Source organism: Marmota monax, unplaced genomic scaffold (genome assembly GCF_021218885.2).
Source record: "Marmota monax isolate L192 unplaced genomic scaffold, Marmota_monax_Labrador192_F-V1.1 WCK01_AAM20220418_F8-fsc00043, whole genome shotgun sequence".
Classification (NCBI taxonomy): domain Eukaryota; kingdom Metazoa; phylum Chordata; class Mammalia; order Rodentia; family Sciuridae; genus Marmota; species Marmota monax.
This window is the reverse complement of record NW_026691982.1, coordinates 11,918,383-11,932,027: the sequence shown is the minus strand read 5'-3', so window position 1 is coordinate 11,932,027 and position 13,645 is coordinate 11,918,383.

The window sequence follows — 13,645 nt, the reverse complement described above, 5'->3', positions numbered from 1 at the left end:
TTCTCACATTTTTTAAGCAGAAAAAATGAGAAAAAAGGAGAAAACAGGCCATACCTTACACAATTTACTTGTAAATCTCCTCAACTAAGTAGCAAGTTTGTCACTTAAAAGTTGCTCTTTCCCCATACAGAAAACACAACTCAGTCACGTTTTCTGCAACTTTAGAACAAGGATTGCTTTTCTTCCTGTCTGATAATTTGCTCTTCATCTCCTTGGGAGGCTTTACCAGAGCATCTTTAATGTTTCTATTTCTGCGCCGACAGTATGTTCATGAAGATACAGCTACTAAAACTGTAAAAGCCTTCTCTACACCTCTCAGTCCTTTTTCAGTTCTCAGCAGGATTACCTTTAATGCTCCTATTTCTATCCATCACCTCTTCTAAGCAATGTAGACTTTTTTTTTTATCAGGTGTCTCAAAATTCTTGCAGCCTCTGTTCAATATCCAGTTCCAAAGTCACTCTCAGAGATTTAGGCATTTGTTACTATAGTAGTCCACTACCTGCTACCAATATCTGTAGTAGTTTTCTCTGACCTCCATCACAAGGTACCACAGACTTGCTAGCTTGAAAAGACAACAAACAAAGTTATTCTCTTGCAATTCTGGAGGCTAGAATCTGAAAGGAAGACATCAGCGGGGTCAATGGAAAGAGTCCCTACTTGCCCCTTCTAGCCTTTATGGTTGCCAGAAGTTGTTGGCATTCTTGGGTTATAGCTGCATGGCTCAGATCTCCACCTCTGTCTTCACGTGGTCTTTGTTGTGTGTGTTTCTGTGTCTCTGTGTACAAATCTGTTTCTCCTTTCTCCAGCCATTGGATGTGGGCCCATCTTAATCCTGTATAATTTCATCTTAACTTCATTATATCTTCAATGTCCCTCTTTCCAAATAAAGCCACATCCAGAAGTACTGGGATTAGAACTTAATATTTTCTTTCTCTTATTTATTTTGAGGGAAACAATTCAACCCACTATAATTAGGATAAATATTTTTCCATGTAGACTGATCATTTCAGATGTTGTTTTCTTAGCAGTGGGATGACTGGTGTATAGCTAATTATATTTCTCATAATGTTCATTACACATAGATATATCCAGTAGCTTTGAGGGAGGTGACAGGAGGATGTAAGAGAGCCTTTTCAACATGATTTAAACAAAACAGCAATGTTATTTGTCTGTTTCTCTGCCTTCATCTAGTCTGCACCTGTCCTGTGATAATCACACCATTTGCACAAACAGACATAAGAAGTACCTTATTTACCAGTCATATACCTTTGGTAAAGAAAAGAAATGAGCATGGATGGTTTCAAGAACTAATCTGCTGAGCTGTCCCCTTAATTTCACTTTACTGTTGCAGAGAACAATTTCTGGGACTAATCTATAGTATATAGATATATCTATATCTATAGACCTGTACAACAAACATCTGGGTACTTTAAGTTTTGTTTCAGACAAGTACTAAGAAGCCCCAACTCTGTGATGATGTAAAGAAGATAATTTCCATGAAAAGCCAATCTTAGAATAGGAACAGTGGGAGGAGGTGAAATAATCATGGAACAGAGGCAGACATCCTTGATAGAATAACTTCCTTAGATTATATTAGAACTGGGCAGGAAAGGAACCTCTTCAAGACCTGGGTGATTGCTGAGCTAGTTAAACTGTCCATAACAAAGATATGAGAGTGGGAGAAAAATGCAATTAATCCAATAAAGTTAGCAGGACCACCCAGATACTAAAACTTGATGATAATGGCAATAACAAAATTTCACACAATCAGACTAATAGCATTTGTCAAACATTGGCTGTATGCAAGATATTGTATGAAGCACATTATATATTGTCTTCTTTCTTTCTCACATCAATCACTGGGATCTGTTCAGTGACTTTCTCAACTTCACACATGAAAGAAATAAAGATAGTAAATATCTTCCAAGCTGGAGCCACTAAGAGACATAACTATGATTCAAGCCCAGGATACCTGAGTTCAGGGCCTATGTTCTTATTATTATTGCACTGTCCTCATTGTCCTTCCCCTCTGTAGCTAATAACATTGCATGTCAAAAGGTATATGACAATTGATTGATGTGTACATTAGGATATAGATGTTAAAAAAATAGTGCTAAAATATAGGCACTTAAATATATGTGTTTAAATTTATAAAACTAATGTATATATAATTCACATACATATTTATAACATAAATATACATAAATACATAAATAAAATATGCATTTATATATTCATATATATACATATTTTTTTTGAAGGCTCTCCTACAGCCTCCTGTCATCTCCCTCAAAGCTACTGGAAATATATATGTGTTATGAACATTATGAGAAATATAATTTTATATGTATTTCATGTGTGGGAAAATATAAGAAAATATTTTAACATTTTTGGAGCTGGAAAATCTTTGTAAGCATTTTATCAAAGATAGTACTGTCAAAAATGTTTAGGTATGTAATATATATATATATATATATATATATATATATATACCCTTTATATAACAGGTTAGAAGAAGACAGTGGCATTCATTTGTAAATGATTGAGCTTCTTGAGATAATCTGGGCTTTCAGTTTTGTGGGGGATTCTACTGAACTCAACAGCTAGCTTCCATTTCTCACTTTAAGGTGGCTACTCCAGTGATAGTTATGGCTTAATATTCTAAGAAAGGAAAGACTATAGAAATGCTATAGAGAGAAAGTACCTATACAAAAGCCAGTCAAACGGTGCTCACATTCCCTTGGACTGAAATGAACTACAGAACTATTTTCAACAAAAACTGGGCAACAGTTTGTCTTGAGATAATAGTATGCTGAGCTAAACTTTGATGGACGCTAATGTGAAAATTTAGAAGGAGACAATATAAAGCACAATAAACATCTACTAAATTCCCTAAAGAAATTTACCAAAGACACTTAGTGAAAACGACTGTACAATCTGATCAGAACTTCTTATTCTTATAAGAATAAGAAGATATGCTTTCTTAACCAAATAGAGAATACCTAAAGTGTCAAGCTTATATTAAGTGGTAAAATATGGTAGTTTGGAATTTAAAAAAATTTCTTACTATCATTAATAACAAAATCAAAAAGAAAAAGTGAGAGCAAATCGGTCATTATTTTCATCTATTTGGATTCACAAAGCAATTAAAACCTGTCAAAACTAATCAGAATGATCCTATCTACAAATTAAATAGACATGGAATTATATACTATCTTTCTTAGCATTTAATTTGCTCTGAAAATTAGAAATGCATTTAACAGAAAGTTTGTGGGTAGATTAGAAATATGCATACTGTCATAAAAACCACACTTAAGAGATATAAAAGAAAAGTTAAATAAAGAAACATCCTGTAAATACTTCAGAATAAATCTATGTATTGAACAAAATCCTAGTCAAAATTGCAAAGTTATTCAGAATTACTAGATGATCTCAGAGTTCAACTGGAATAAAAAAATGTACTGAAAAAATAAACTGTATGTAGAGAATTAATGTATTATAAGGATTAGCAAACCAGGGCAAGAGAAATACAGCATATTTAGTAAATTACATTGAGGCAATTGATAAATATACAAAACTTTTAAAATTTAAGGCTTTTATCGCTTACTGAATGAAATTTTATATGTAGTTAATTTGTGGGAAAATATTTCTACATTTTTGGAGCTGGAAAATCCTTTGTAAACATTTTATCAAAGATAGTATTCTCAAAAATATTTCTGTATGTTATTTTATGTATATTTTCACCTCTGTCACTCTAAATTCACCATCACAAAATTCAAAGGAAAAATGTATGTGACTAAAGGAATATAAAGAATATAAAAAGAGTCCTTTTTAATAAATTAGAAAATGTTAGATATCTAGTAGAAAACATAAAAGGGAGTAAATAGGCAATTTGGAGAATAAAACTATATAATTTCAGTTAAAAAATATGTAATTTGTTTAAAAATTAATTTTTCCATGTAATTTACAATGTCAAAATATGATCATTTAGAACATTAACAAGGTGGCAAGTAAAATGACACTCATTGTAGCACATTTTAGTAATTATTACCCACTACAAATTTTGTACAGCATAATTTTGTAACATGAAGCTAATATTTTCAGAGCATTATAAAGTTAGGATGTTGTTTTAGTCAGGTTTTTTACTGCTGTGATTAAAGGACCCAACCAGAACAATTGGAGGAAAGGTTTACTTAAGGGCTCATAGTTTCAGAGGTCTTGGTCCATAAATGGCTGGTTCCATTCCTTGGGACTCAAGGTAAGGCAGGAAGGACATCATGGTGGAAGAGTATGGCAAAGAGAAACAGGTCACATGGTGATCCAGAAGCAGAGAGAGAGATAATGCACTCACCACATACAAAATATATACCCCAAAGCCACACCCCCAATGCCCACCTCCTCCAGCTACACCCTACCACTTCAATTATTTTTCATTTAATCCCTATCAGGGGATTAATCCACTGATTGGGTAAAGACTCTTACAACCCAATTATTTCTCCTCTGAACTTTCTTGCATTGTCTTACACATGAGCTTTTAAGGGACACCACATCTAAACCATAACAGATGTTGTTATTTTTAGGAATTTATTTTTCAGTATCATTAAGCCTTGAAAATGTTACTAAACTTGTAATAGCTTTAATCTACTTAAACAATTTGTTAATGACCCAAATTTTTCCATATTTAATAGTTTTAAAATTTAGTTGTGATATCCTAGTAAATTGGCATATCGATAATTAATTAAAATAAAGAATAAGTCATATAACAAAAATTTTCCCTCTATGTTAGATAAAAATGTATGCTAAGGGTATAAATAATGCATGTCTAGAAAGTAATAACTTATTGATGGTTTTGTAGTTCATTTGTTTTTCTACAACAAACCTGTTCAGTTTTGAGGTATTAAAAAGTAATTTTTTAAAAAAACTTCATGTAAAAGAAATCAAATAATCCTTAAACTTTGTTCATTATAAAATTTCCATACATAATTTGGAAATTTGGAATCTATTTAATTCTTTAAGAACTGGTCTGTCCTTTGAACTTTTCCGTGAAACTAGTTGAAAATAGCAGAAGAGAATTCACACACAGACTACCCTATGTCATGTCTATTGGATCATGACTCCTCACCTTTCTGGAAATTTCTAGGCCTCTGCTTTGCTCTTTCCACAAAATCTCAAACTGAAGCCAGCTATTCCTAGACATTACCTAAAAGCCCCCCCTCCCCCAACATGCCTGTGTGCTGAGCGCACAAGTTCCTATGGAATGGGAGTCACTCCAGGACCTTCAGCCTGGCCTAACATGTCCCTCAGAATCAAAGGCACTAACATCACTGGAATGTAAGTGCTTATAATTAAACTGCATTTTTAGCACCTCATTGAAATTTAAAAAACAAAAATAGAGAAGCTCAGGCTTCCTTTGGTGCCTTCCTGCAAGTATCAGCCTCAATCTAGAGCCAAAGATAGGTGCAACAAAACAGCCAGCAGGGGCAGCTACTCGGCTTTGATTAATACACGTGTAAATTAGGTTCGACCAAGTGAGTTGGGTCAGATGATAAGCCCTGAGGACTATGTCTGGTATGCTGTCTGGATGTGTTTTGCTGCTCACTTCCCTCTGGTTCTAAGCGGCCCAGGCCACAATCAGTAGTCTGCTGGGCCTTCCCTGGAGGCGGAAAAGTGAAGGAGACCAAGATGCTGCAGAGCTGAGCATTTGGTTTCTGTTTTTCTTCTCTAGACGCTGCCTCTCCTTTCCCCAGACTCCAGATCTCTCTTCCTATCCAGCCTTTTCCTTTCAACGACGAAGCTGATGAAATCCTGCACTCTGAAGCACTGTAGACTAAATATGCTTCAACTTGTATGTCTATATATATACTTTTGAGAAATACTGTAAGAAAAAAAATCTCAATGTTGTCCTAGGAATGTTGCTAAACTTGGGATTTCTGGCATCAGAGGGTTTATACTTTAAAAAAAATATTTTATTTAACCAAGTAATACAGGGATCCCATGAAAAAGTGTCTCCTGTAGACAAAAGTAGGATCCTTGGCTGATGGTTGCTGATTTTAACGTATTTTTGTCATTATGTGGCCCTCTGCAAGACAGTTGTCTAGGAGCACTGTCATGTAGGGAGGGACACTGGTGGGGATGTTGGGCTAATTTATGATCCTCCTTTGGCCTCAGTTTCCCCAGTTCTTGAGTAGAGATAATGATTACTATTTTACAAAGCTTGCACGAAAATAAATGAGATCTGTTATGTGAAAGCTCTTAAGAAAAAGTTAAAATATCATACAGGGTACTATAAAAGGATGAATACTGAATTTATGATTCTCTGGAAAGTAGAGTCACACTCCTATCTTCTTTTCATAGTCCTGGTAGGTTACGTGTTTGACAAATGGGGAAAATGAGACACAGAGGATTAGAGGTACAGTTCAGTGGTAAAATATGCCTAGCATGTGCAAGTTCCCTGGCACTAAAAAAAAAAAAAAAAAGCAGAAAAGTTAAGACAGATAACTGAACAGTGTCTGGGCTGTGTTCATGCTTGCATATTAAATAAAGACAGTCCTGAATTATGATGGTTTGACTTATGGTTTTTGTACTTTACAGTGATGTAAAACCAGTATGCATTCAAGAGAAGCCATACTTCAAAGTGTGAATTTTTTTAAGTCCCCTCTGCCCCCAGCAATATGAGAGCTGATCCTCTCTGGTAATGCTGGACAGTAGTGGCCACCTCAGGTCTGATCCAATTCCAACATCCCAAGGGGGAATATCACATACTCTACAGCATGCTGTGTTGCTAAGCTAGGGTGTTTGGGAGGTCAGATATATTATGAGCATTTTTAATTTTTATATTTTCAACTTACCCACTGTTTGTTGAAATGTGACCACACAGTAAATGTAGGAGCATCTATACAGTGGTCAGTTCAGGCCAAAAGATCAATAAGTCTTTCCTTATTAGATGAATGAACATTAGATAGTTACATCCTATGGTTACACCCAGTGATGTAACTCTCCTCCTTTCTTACTCTGGAGCAAAAGGAGTTCAGAGAGAGAAATGAGACATGGAGAAGTTGCTGAAGAGTCAAAGGAATTTCTGGGCAAAGTTTTTAGCTTTAATTTAAGAGAGTCAATGGTTTTAATTTGCCATTTTAACTCAATATCCTATATGGCACATCCTTGATTGTCTGATCTCAGACCATATAAAGTTTCCAGTTCTCTTTAGTATTGAAGGGTGAAAGCTTTATGGCAGGCAGTGTGAACTCTACTCTTTGTTGGGATAAAGGATGGTCTAGTAGCTGTTTTTTTCCTGAAGCAAGACTATAAAAAACAAAACAAAACAAAAAACTGAGACAGATGCATAAATCATTACATTGGTGAACTAATTAAAACACCTTGGGCTCTCCATCTCTTCTTAGCAACTATATTTACATCATAAGAAGAAAAAAATGATTAAGTAGCATCTTATAAAACCAGTTAACATGATGGATAACGTTTGAATAATATAAAGTTTTGTTTATAATTGTTCTTACTAATGATATCTGTTTGTAGGCATTAACTGAAAATATGTAACTTTTCTATGCAAAATATAATTCAAAACATGGTCTAATTTAAACTCATTAAAAGAAGATTTTATAGAAATCCCATGTACTAACCAAGACTGAGGACTGGGGGCAGGGTGGGCCCTCTGAATCTGTAGTATATATGGCTGGGAAAATGAGACATGGCAATAAAAGTGAGTGCTTGACTTGTCAGATAAAATTTATTCTATGAAAGTATCTAACTCAAAACTTTCCTACCCCAAATTCCTGGTGGATTGCCAAAAGTGGGCTTGAAGTATTAGGAAATCAAAAATATGTAGGTCAGTAGGAGCCAATAGGCCCTTATGGGCATCTCTTCTTCAAAGGAAGGTATTTTTGTAAAATGTAAAGGATTGTTTCAAAGGGATCATGTCGACATCTGTAATAATTCCTTTCCATGGCATCATTATTAAGTTTCTCGAATTCCAGAACAGATTCAGGGTGACTGAAAAATTGATGAAAAATTCCAAGGACTGAAAGAGAACATTGAGTACAAATGCCTTTCCTCTTTAGTGGCTCATGACAAGCTTGATATCCTTTGCACCCACTCCATCTCCTTTCTCGTGGTTGCACACTCAGCAGGGCTTGGCCCGTCTCTTCTGCAGCAGAGACCAGGGAGCTGATGGAGAGCTGAGGAGCTGGGAGACAGAAGGAGCGGGCTGTTATTTATGGCCTAGGGCCACCTTGGGTGACATCTGCTATTGCACTGCCTCCCATCTAATCAGGGATGGCTCAAAAATAATTAAATCAAGCACTCAGGACGCAGCAGATGACCTGCTAGAGTCCACTCTAGTCTGAGTGACGCTAAGATTAATGGCACCATTATCAGGAGCTCACACAACACTATTAAAATGTCTCTTCAGCCATTTTCATAGCCATGAGCTGTCGTCTTTGTAATGGAAACAAAAATGTCACACATCGCAAGATGGATTTCTCTATGGAAATAACATTGTGTCTTCTGAAGGGCTGACTCTGAATTTAGGTGATCATCATCACACAGGAACCTTGAACAGAACTGACTTTGCCTAGGACCCAAGAGAAATTAAAAAGTACTCCTATGTATAGAAGAGTATGGGTTCTTTCCTTTGCTTTTTATGAGTTGGCAGAACCCAGAAGTATAAGCAGATAAGCTACAGAGTAAGAATTAATTAATTCTATTCCTACCTCTACTGTAGAGTGTTTTGGTAGAGACACATCCATAAGTCTAAGCCTTTATTTCTTCATTTGCAGAAGTCATTAATTCTGTAGGCTTAAAAAATTTTGGAGCACATTGTTGAAAATGAATGCAAGAATATTTCCCAATAACATTGACTTTTTGCATTTAGAAAAAAAAGACCTAAGTATTATGATTTTTATATACATATTGTGTGTGTGAATATATATGTGTGTGAGCATATATATGTATATGCAGACATGTGTACACACAAATACATGTAGTTAAGTGTTTGGGTAGGGTTTGTTGGTTTGGGGGAGACCAAAAGAAATTCACAGACAAAGCAAAACAGGCCTACAACAACTTCCCACTTGTCCTACTTGTCTTGATTGTTTTCTGGGGTCTGTATTCGAATACACAGTGATGAAACTATTCGAAACATTAGAAAGTAGGCTCTGATTCTACTTATCTAGTGTGCTACAACAGACTAATAATAAGAGAGACAGCAAACTTACAGCACTGGGTTTGGGCTGAAAAGTCCACTTCCTTTCATGGCCTCACAAGTTCTCTGTGTGGTTAAGTGCCGTGTGGCTAAAAGGCCGGATGGAGCAGAGCCCTTAGGAGGCCCTGCATCTGCTCAGCTCCAGAGCCAGGGCACATGGCACCTAACCAGGCTATGGCATCTGTCAAGTAAATGCCATTTTTTAATTGGGAAGGGAATGATATGCAGAGAAGTGTTTGAAGTTCTTTTAAGGATCTGTTTATTGCGGGCAATGCCCTATGGCCATGACCAGATTTGGGATTTCTGTATCTGTGAAGCACATGGCCATGTGTCACTTTGGACAAGCTGTGTTTGTCTTCTCTGTACTTTCCTTCCTTCTGTTAAGTCCATCAAGTATATTATAATCGTTCACACCAAATGAAAAAAAAAATAAAGGAGAGTATTGTAAGTTGTCTCTCTGCTTTCCTCCCATCACATTTTTTCTTTATTTAAAATAAAATTTAAAAATTGCACCCTGACCACCGTGGACTGGCTCTGGGACACCTGTCATCCACTTTCATAATAATCCTTGCATATTCCACTTGCATGCTCCTTTGATCTTTGACTCTGACTTCCACTCTGGACTGACAGCTTCCATATGAACAGGACAATCTCTCACCAGTCTTTGTATTTACAGCGAAATATTTGTTTTCTCTGCCATAGGGATCACAAGACACATCTGGTAAACTACCAGAAGAAGCAAAAGTGAACTGATCAGCAGTTTAAGAGTTTGTTCATTACTAAGAAAGTTCCTTATGAGAGTGGGGCATACAATGTAATGTAGATTTCTTAGTGGAACTTAAAAGCAGGAGGGTAATTAATTCAGTTTCAGAGACAAAGACAGTTGTGGCAAAGACTGTGGAGCAGCCCAAGGGAGGGACTGAGGTCAGATCCTCTCTAGAAAACACTTCCTCTGGTTTTTTTCCTCTGCTTCCTGCCATATATCTATTTTTTTTTAACTCCCATAAGACTTTGCCCATCTTTTCTCAAGTGCATCCCCTTTTTCTCAACCTTTCCACAAAGCTGCCTGCCCAGAGTGGAGGACTGAGGGGCCAACTTGTGTTCTCTCTTTATACCCACAGCTTAACTCTCCCTAGATTGTGCTAGAATGTATGCATACTAAACTCTGTGTGTGCATGTCCTGGCAGAGGATGAAGATGGTGGGAGGGGGCTCAAAGACCCTGAAGCAGGGACTGCTGACCTCACATTTCTGGGCACCCTATGGACTGCACAGCCTGTGCTGTTTGGCACCCTGGCAGTTTCCACACCACTCTCACTCTCTCTCTGACCTTCACTATTCTCCTAATGACTGCACCAGCTCGTGAATAGCATCCATGCCCTTCTTGCACAATTTCCACAGCCCCTAACACCATGGAAGAGGGTTGAGAAGCTTTGTCTCTGACCCAATGAATGCCAGGAACAAAGGCAAGTCCTTGCTGTGTTTTTGCCCATAGAAAACGTCCTAATCCCCAAGTGTACAAGGATAATTTAACACTACTGCTTATTGGAGGCATAGTATACGTCAGACACTCCTGTTACTTTAAATACATCATCTCATATAACCTATGCAGTCATCCTTCAAAGGTGAGAAAATGGAAACTTGGGATTGTGTAAACCTTTCCAGGAATACATTTATAATGGGAAATCCAAACCCAAATCCAGCACTGTCGTGTCCAAAGTTTGTGATTGTTGCAATTAGTGAAAACCTTTTTTCCTTTATTAGGCATTTTAGAGATTCTTCCTACTGCATTTAAATACCTGGCTGATTAATGAAACTTCCACATAGTGATGTATATTTCAATGAATCACATATAATTAGTAAAACTACAGTACTGATATTAATATTGAAAAATCCATTGTCAAAGTTATTTTAAAGAGTTAAAAGCTCTGAGGGTATTTATTTATGAGACTATTCTATTGCCCACTTAGCTTTAGTAAATAACTCACTTTGTTTTTTCTTTAAATTCTTATAATTTAAAATGTTTTACTCTTTGACTTAGAACTTCACAATTTCAGAAAAGCATTAAAAATTGGGAAGCCAATAAACCTGGGAGGAGGGGTAAAGAAACTATATCAGAAAACATGTCTAATATTCATTTATGTTATACTAAGCACGTTCCTTATTTAAGAAGCTTATTCGCTTAAAAGGTAAAGAGTGATTTGTTAATTACTCTTCCTTGCTGTGAATAGGTATGTACACAGAAGTTATCATACTACTTGACTGGCTTCTTTGGTGAAATGTGAGTAGATCACAGAATCTGAGTTCCAATGTAGGAATGTGTTTAATGTTCTGAAATCCCAAGAGGTTCTGTTTGTTCCCTGTGACCAGGAAGGAGCTCTCCACCTCCCTAAACCACAGCCAGGAGCTGAGAGGAGGACAGCTCTGTCGGAGGTCAGTGTGTGCAGCAGAGCTGGAGCTGGGGGTGACTTACCCAGGCCACCCACGGCCAGAAAAGCACACCAGGAGTGAATGTAACTTAAGAACCTGGGATAAGCCAAGGAGCATTAAAAAAAAAAAAAAAACCACTTGGCTTACAGGACTTACAGAATGATTCCATCTTATGGTTTATTCCCACTACTTCTCGGAATCTGAAACTCTGAAACCGAAGCTAGAGTATGAGCAGAGGTGGATGTTAGCAGGACCCTGCTCAGGGATCAAAAACACACAGAACACGCGTCCCTCTTTAGTGGCATGCTGGCGCATCCAGAGTACAGTACTGGGTGAGGGGAAATAGTGAACTGCAGAGTGTGAAGCTCAGATAGTTCAACCTCCTGTGTGTGGAGCCAAAAATATGGCATGGCTCGTGCTGGCTCATTTGTCACAGTAACTATTTTTCACAATAAATCAGTGGGGACACCCTAAAGAGGAAAGCATGGTTGCTAAGTGCGTGTGCACTCTTTATCCCAAATTAAGCTGAGGCCATTCATCTGAAATCTGAAACGTAAGTGTATGTCACATTTGACTAGATAATTTTTAAAAATAAATTTAAGGTATACAACATGATGTTTTGATATAGAAAGAAAAATAGTATATGACCTCACTTATATGAGAAATCTAAAAAGAAAAAAAAAGTTGAATGCAAAAAAACACCAGGGAGGACAAAATTGATTGCCAGCGATGGGGAGAGGAAGTGGGGAGATGCGGGTCAAAGTGTTCCCACCAGCATTTATGTAGCATACATAAGTCTAGAGAGTTGATGTACACCCGGAGACTTATAGTTAATAATGTCGTATTGTGTATTGAACGTTTGCCAGATTCTTTCCAAAGTCCTCATGGGGGAAAATAGCTTTCCCTGCAATGGAATACAATAAGGACTTTTAGGAAATAATTTTGGCTAGTGTTTTTCCAACCTGAAGTTTCTTGCATTTATCTTTCTATCTGATTCATGTTCAGGGTATTGTCTCAATACCACAAGACAATAATGAAAAAAAAAAAAAAAACTACAAGTAAATAGTACAAAGATCAGTAGAACAAAGGGAAAGGAAGAATGAGGGGAGGAAGAGAAGGAAAGGAGACATACTACGGACTGAATTAGAACAAATCATATTCTATATTTTTATAATTATGTCAAAATAAATCCTATTGTTATGTATAACTAAAAGGAAAAATAGTGGTTTGGGACAGGAATTAAGTACTGACTATTCATAGAGAGAAGCTGCAGTAAGCAATTGAATAGATCTCAACCTGAATCTATGTGCATGTTTTCTTTTTGAAAAAAAAAATCAGGAAAATGAAGCAATCAGAAAAAGAGGTTTTTTTGTAACCTTCAGTGAACATGCACTAGTGTTAGGGAATGGATAATTTTTTGTTAATATTCATGGCTGCCTGGGATTATTTGGCCATTCATTACAGGTATCAAAGCAAAAATGAAATTCTGCTGTATTGTGAAGTTTGGCCCATTCAATTGGAAAAAATCTTAATGATCAAGAAACCATGTGTTTTTACTCAGATATGTTTTATGACATAGCTGTAAAATCTTGTCTCAAACAGACCTACCACAGCTTTGTATTGTTCTGCTGACAGTAATAGAGCTCCCTTCGAAAATGCTTTTGTATTAAGTAAAAAATACTGATGAAAACTGAAGAGCTTCATGCAGGAATTATTTATGACTCCTTTATTATTAATACTAAGCATCTTCGAAAATACTTTGCAAGCCTAAGTGTTAGCTTGAAGCTTTTAGAAATGGTAGCAATGGGTGTGTGACACCAGCTCGAAGTTGACCCGTCTGGGTCACGATTAGCAGCTGTGTTTAAAGGGCTGTTTCTTGGCACACATGAAGTTCCAGAAGGATTAAAGTGTGATAATACGTTGGCTACCCATCCAGAAAGTGTATTTTCCATAACATTTGAAGGGGGAAAAAAAACAGAATTGTTTTTTTTGACTCAGA